The following is a 7,433-nucleotide window of genomic DNA, read 5'->3' on the forward strand; positions in this document are numbered from 1 at the left end:
TTGGAGTGAAAATAGGGAGGATGGAAAACAAAGGGAGGAAAATTGGGTGAAAAATAACATTTTTTACTGTTCATTTGGAGAGAAAAAAAAAAAGATGATGGAAAACCGGGAGGGAAATTGTCCTCCTGGGCCCACATATATTTTCCTCCCAAATTGGGAGGAAAACGTTGGGGAGAAAAGTGGTCTTTTGCACTTTTACAAAAAAGCTCTCATCCCACCTGATGCTTCTCATCTCCTTCTCATCTTTTTTTTTTTTCCTTCTTCAACGTTACTGAACGATCTCTCTATCTTTTTTCTTTTTCTTTTTTTTCAACGTTACTGAACGTTCTTCTTCTTTTTCTTTTCTTTTTTTTTTTTTCAACATTACCTGAACGTTTTTTTTTCAACGTGACCTAATCTATTTTTTACATTATAAAATATATATATATATATAAATTTATATATATGGTGTGATAAATTTTATATTATGTAATGAGTAAAAATAAATCTATTTCTTACATATTATGTAATAAGGGTATAATAGTCAATTTATATAAATTACATTTTCCATCCTTCCATTTTTCTCTCCAACCGAACAAAAGAGTTTTCCACCCTCTTACTTTTCCACCCCTCCAACCGGATACACAAGAGGGAAAACTAAATATTTTCCATCCTCCTACTTTTCCACTCCTCCAACCGAACGGACCCTAAAAGGCGGGGATGAGGTGAGAAAGTTTTCCCCGTCATGTGGGGCAGAGTGGGGATGAGACAAGACAAAACCATACGGGGCGGGGACGAAGACCCCATCCTTCGACCCCGCCCCGCCCCATTGCCATCCCTAAACTATTGCTAAAAGTTAGGCTAAAATTTATTACACGACATACATGTGTTTTATAATTTTATAATTATAAACATAGTGATTTCAAACTTGAAATTGTGAGTTGAGCTCATGTTTTTAGTTATAAAATACATGTATACACATACATGTATGTAACCATCACTAAAAATGTTATTTTATTTTAAAATCTCTCTCTTTTGTATTGGTCATGGGGAGTCACTGGTGTTGGGTAGTGCTAGAGTGGCGTTATGGTCTAGAGGTGGGTGGCTGATTGATGTTGTTGGATATGGTGTGGTGGTGGCTGATTTGGCATGGCTGATAGGGCTGATTTGGCATTGTGTGGTGGTGGCTGATAGGGCTGTCCACGACTTGCCCAGACCTGAAAACCACCCTGAACCCGATCATTTTCACCCAAAACCGCTCGATCAAAGCTTGGTTTTGGTCGGACGCAGGTCATCAGTGCAAGGACCCGAGACCATCGGTTCGAGTTGCAGGTTGGCTATCTAAGAAACTGACGAAGCCGACCCGCCAGATGAGATGTTCTTCCCTCATCATAAATCATGAATTTTGGCCAAAAACCGATAAGTCCAAACTCTTAAGTTTGACGATATAGGGAGATTTCGGCCAGATTCATCAAGATCTTGGCCTAATCTTTATAGATATAGGGAAATATTGGCTAGATCTTGTTAGATCCGACTAGATCTAACGAGATTCGGCAATATTTCGACCAAAATTTGGTTAGATTTCGCTCCACTTCGGCAAACCCGAAACAGATACGACCCAAAACTCTATTCGGGTTGGTTACGGGTTCAACTTTTCCCCACCCGATGCATTCGAGTCAAGTCCGGGTTGGGCACAAACCCGACCTGGCCCGATCTGTGGATAACCCCAAGCATGGGTGACTAATCAATGTTTGGTGGTCGTATAGGCATGATAGTGAGTGGCTGTTTGGTTCGTTTGATAGTTAATATTGGGAGAAGTGGAAGATATAAATATATATATATATATATATATATATATATATATATATAAAATAGGATGCAGTATAAAATAAAAAGAGGGATGTAAACTGTGGTTAAAATAGAAAAAAATTGTTGTAAAATTGAATTTTACAAAATCATATGTAAATGCTATGCAACCAATTGTTTATGTTTTAATCTTTGACCATGAGCGAAATTTAAAATTAACGTACCTAAGGTGGTCTATAGATTGGGAAAGTTACATAACTCTATAAAATAATAGTATACCATAGGTTGGTTGAAGATACTATATGCTTTAATTATAAAACAATACTGTCTCAAATCAATAAAGAAAATGATTATGTCAAGGATAAATTCTCAGGGTTCACTTTTCATATAATATAAGTGATAATGAAACATCCTCAGAATTCACGCAAGACCTACTAGTACTAATTGGATCAATAAAAATGGTTGCTTTTTTAATGTTAAAAAAAGGGGGGAAAATGCATTCTCGAAAATGACAAGGTCTGTCATATAATAACGTCACTACTAATTACAATGAGCCAAATAGTACAGGTTTGTCCTTTAAAACTCTACCGCTGTATCTCTTTTGTATGACTATGATTTATGGAATTGAGCCATTGCGGTTCTCTGAATATCTTAATAAAGTTTACAATAAGCCTCCCTAGTCACGAGATCCTAGAGTTTTCCTAGTTTCAAGAAAATCAAGCCGAATGCAAAAAGACAATCAAGCCAGCACAAAAGTTTCTCAAAAAAAAAGCCAGCACAAAAGACCATGCAAAATCTTAGTTGTTTTAAATTCGAAAATTATATGAGAATGGTTTATATTTTTGTAGAAAATGTTTTTTATTTTATTTTTACCTAAAATAAAAACCATACTCTAATTTAATTTAAGTGTATAATATGTGCAAAGCTTTTTCTGAAGACTTGAATCCCAGTTTTTGCTCTCCTCACTCTACAAAAACTTATATTTTTGTGTAAAGTGGCTAACATAACAAGAGTGTACGATAAAATTTTTTTTTTAATCATATGAATATGAACATCAATATTAACTAAAATTCTTCATTTATAATTAACTCGAAAAATTATTTCATGAAACAATCTCATAAATTGTTCTACTCATATTTGTGGACTTCACAATCTACATACCTAGAACTCTATATATAAAATAATTTAATAAGAAAAAATTTCTATTAATCAAGAGAACTATGATGCTTGTCCCACAAAGTAAGTGCAAATTGGTGCATGTGGGAGACGATTTCGGGTGTTTTTCATCGGTGTATTTGGAAGTTAGCGCAAGTTGGTGCGTGCAACAGGTTTTACCGATACATGAAATACCCACCAACGGTAGGTAATTAAGAAAAGAAAATTTATTTATTGAAGTGGCATCCAACCAATTAAACAAGGGTCAAAGCAGGTATTAGCGCTTGGCGTTGACATAAGAATCAAAGATGAAAAAATTGGTTTTCCCGAAGAGACATCACTTAATTGTGACTTTGCTGCATCACGTAAATCGTAATTGGACAGCATGATATAGATGTTTACATATTTCTAATCAACCATATATGCTTTTCCTTCTAAAAACAAAATCAACTAGCTAACATGGGCCCATATAGATGTTTTTCCACAATTTTTCAATATTATTATGGAAGATTCAAATGAGATTTGGCCCGAAGAAGAAACCCCGGCCCTTCTATTGTCAACTGTAGAGTTGATGATGTAAATTTTGTTCAATATTGAAATAAAAACTTTGGAATACTTTTCAAACAGAAGCAAAATCTTATATTGTCTATGTTCCTATAGGATGTTATTTTTCTAGGAAAAAAAATATGGAAGAAGCAAAATCCTATAATAATTGGTTTCGTGGAAATTTCGAGCAGGAGACACAAGGAACATCTTTGTGGGAAAATTTTGAATTCAAATTCGAAATCTACATTACTTTTGAGGGACTAATTGATTCTGAAAAGGTTGTGGAATTGCCTTATTGTTTGCTTAACATTTTTTTATTTTTTTTTATACAAGATAGAATTTCTATCTCTAGCCTAATCTAAGAATATATATACGTGTGTAAAGTTTCCTCTGGAGACTTGAACACCGACCCTTACTCCCACACTCTATAAGTATTTATACTTGTAGAGTAACCACCGCACCAAAGGTGCGCGGTGGTGTTTGCTTAGCATTTAAACAAGATAAAATTGGAAAAGAAGTAAATAATTACTCAACTCCAAGAGAGTCATAAAGATGGTGATTAACTATGTGATTAACTTGAGTTAGAGAAGTCAGTTTCATATCGGAGACCATTTCGGTTTGGCTAAGGGATTTCAATATCATTTGGTATTGGTGTACCGTTTAGGGATGTTATTTATATATTTCTATATATATATATATATTCGTATTTATTTATATAAATATGAATTTATTAATTTTTATGTTTATTAATATAAAAATTAAAGTTCACATATTTTATATGCTTAAATATTAGCCTATGTCAACGCCAGCCAAAATATCCAAAATATGTCCGGTACATCCCAATATTTTTTCCAGTACATTTTAAGGGAGAACTAGTTTAATGTATGGCCGATATGATATATTTCAAACCGGTACCGGTGTGGTACTGCTTTTCATGCGCTTAGCATTTAAAAAAAAAAATCATATGATTATATATGCCTCTAAATAAATTACTACGAATCCATGATAATTATCAAAACATTTTTCATTGGTGAACTGATATCGTGTATCAGCTCGTTAGAAGGAATCTTTCACCATGAACGGATGAACCCAACCTTATCTGTTCTGCCCATTAGGTGCCAATTTATTAAAATAAATACTGCATAAATAGACTTAATTGAGTAATAAAATCCGTACGTGCCTTATCCTCATTCCGAAATTTATTAGCACTCACCATCTACCATTAAACCAAAAGCTTATGGGCTTATTATTCCACATCTTGAAATTGAAAGAAGTGAATGGACTTCTAATCCCAACCTACTTGTAATGCTAGTGCGGGAGTCAAAAATATTCATGTTGGGAATTAAATTAATCAAAATAACCTAATATATGGGTTCCAAAATCACATGGTATATATAGGGCGGAACCAAGATTCGTACCCGGGAGGGCCAAAGCTTAAAACTAAAAAAAAATTATGAAAATAAAAACTAACATCTATTTTATATTAAAAAAATACTACATATAAAATAAGTAATTTTTAAACATTTCATATAATAAAACACATCAACAAAATATAACATACAAAATAAGTGTTTCTTATTTTGTACACGATTTTTGTTTAGTCCATATTTATTTTTTTATTTTGTTTTTATAGTTAAAGGGGCATGAATTTTATATAGTTATTTCTTTTTTTGTAGGTCAATATCTAAATATTTTAGAGGAGAGACAAAAAAATAAAATTATATATATATATATATATATATATATATATATATATATATATATTGAAGGGCAAATCTTAATTTTTTGTATACTATTTTTTTTTTTAGCTTATATGCACATATTAGTTTTTTTTGGGGGGGGGCATGGCCCCCCTTTGCCCTAGTGTAGGTCCGTCATTGGGTATATGTGACAAATCAAAAATATTATATTAACTTGATGCATATGATATATTGATCCTTTAAATAAGTGTAATACAAACTTTTTGTTTCAATCTCAGGTGCATTATACAAATTTACATATAATTGAAAATTTTGATAATTTGATAGTTGAGGGAGAGAGATTTAAACCCTGAATGTCTCTATTAAAAATACTAAGAGATGTCGACCAGTTGAGTTAATTTTCAAAATACCACTCCCCCACCATTGCATACCACCAGATACCAAGTCCAAATAATTTTCATTTTTTTGTTGTTGGTAATTCGATAATTACAATTGGGAATGAGAGATTTTAACTTTGGATATCTTGGAAATATTAGGAAATACCAACCAGTTGAACTACAATATTTTCTAATTAAGTAAATGCTAGAAGAACCCTCTTGCATATGCCATCCATTACAAACACCATCCTATATGAGTGTAATTTAGTAACTTTTAGTTTCCTAATTGTCACTCCGACTGATACCTCTCAAGATATAATATTTCACACAAAAAATTTTATTATAAATATTTTTCCTAATATTTTCAAGAAAAATAAACCTTATATTATCCTTAAAGTTAATATATTTTTATAAATATAAAAATATAATATATCTTTTTACAAAAAGCAATGAGACTTGTCATAGAAGCATTTTTCTCTTGACGGTGCAATCTTTTCCACAAGACCATATTTCTCTAACCAACAAACGTGAGTCATATGACAATAACTTGGACATGCTGCCCATCAAAAGAAATCATGACAATGAAATATAAGACCTCCTTTCTCTATTTTAATAAATATTGTCTAATTCTTATTTTGCCGGAGAATCGATATTGGCCATAACTTTGTAAAAGGTATTCTATATTTAGGTGCAATGAAAGTTACAAGTTAGGTTCATTGTGTGTGTCTGCGAGAGAGAGAGAGAGGTGGGGTGGGGGGAACAAAAAGTCCCCACTTACCTTTTATCGTAGGTTGTCCAAAAACTGCAAGTTCACTAGTCTTCACTTCAAAGAAAGATTACTTGGAAGTAATTAGCAAAAAAAGATTACTTGGAAGTATACACTTATGGATTATAGACTCACTAATAGGTGTCTATTTCTTTTCTTTCTCTTCTTTCTTGAATAGCTGTGGAATTGCGTTTTACAATTTTACTTCATAAAATCCCTGCAGGAGAGAAATATATAAATGTAAAAATAGGAAAAGAAACATCCATATAATTGCATATTTATAGTATATAAATGTGTATTTTTGTTGACCTTTTAATATTTTGCAATATAAACTTTTGAAGTTTCAAAATTTTACACGTCATACTTCTCACATATTTTTAATTTAATTTAATTTAAATTTTATTTTATATTTGAATTTTCTATTAAAACCTCGGCATATCATATATTCTTTAAATGTTAGAATACATAGTTTTATATACAAACACAATCTTTATAAATGACTGATATTATAATATTATTCTATTTTTATATTAAAAAAACAGTCATAGTAAATAAGTACATATTAATGACTATTATAAAGATCAAATTTCATATTTAGATAAAATAATATAAAATGTGAAATAATTATATTATGTTACTTTTTTTGTGCATTACATGAATTACCAACTAGTTTTAATCATAAGCACGTGAAGTTTAGTTTTCATTTTGTAATGAAAATAGATTTACAATGGTTAAAAATGATATATTTTGATCAGTATAATCAATAAAAGTGATGTAATTGATTAAAAATTTCTAAAAACACACAATTTGCCATAATTTGTTTAGGTGTCAACTAGTGATTAGTGTACTTTAAATAGTAGACCCATGTGTATATTATGTAATCCAATCATCAATTGATGCTCAAGCAAGTTGTTAGAAGTATGTGCCTAAATGTGCAGTAGTCTTAGAAAAGTTCATAAGTGATGAATCTATATAAAAATGATCCATCACTAAAAGGACCATATAATTGAATGACATTATCTTATTCATCAAATGAGAAAAACATGAGTTCAAATTCTCTCTCGTACTTTATTTAAGCAATATATATATATATATATATATATA

The sequence above is a fragment of the Castanea sativa genome, chromosome 5 (genome assembly GCF_040712315.1).
Source record: "Castanea sativa cultivar Marrone di Chiusa Pesio chromosome 5, ASM4071231v1".
Classification (NCBI taxonomy): Eukaryota; Viridiplantae; Streptophyta; class Magnoliopsida; order Fagales; family Fagaceae; genus Castanea; species Castanea sativa.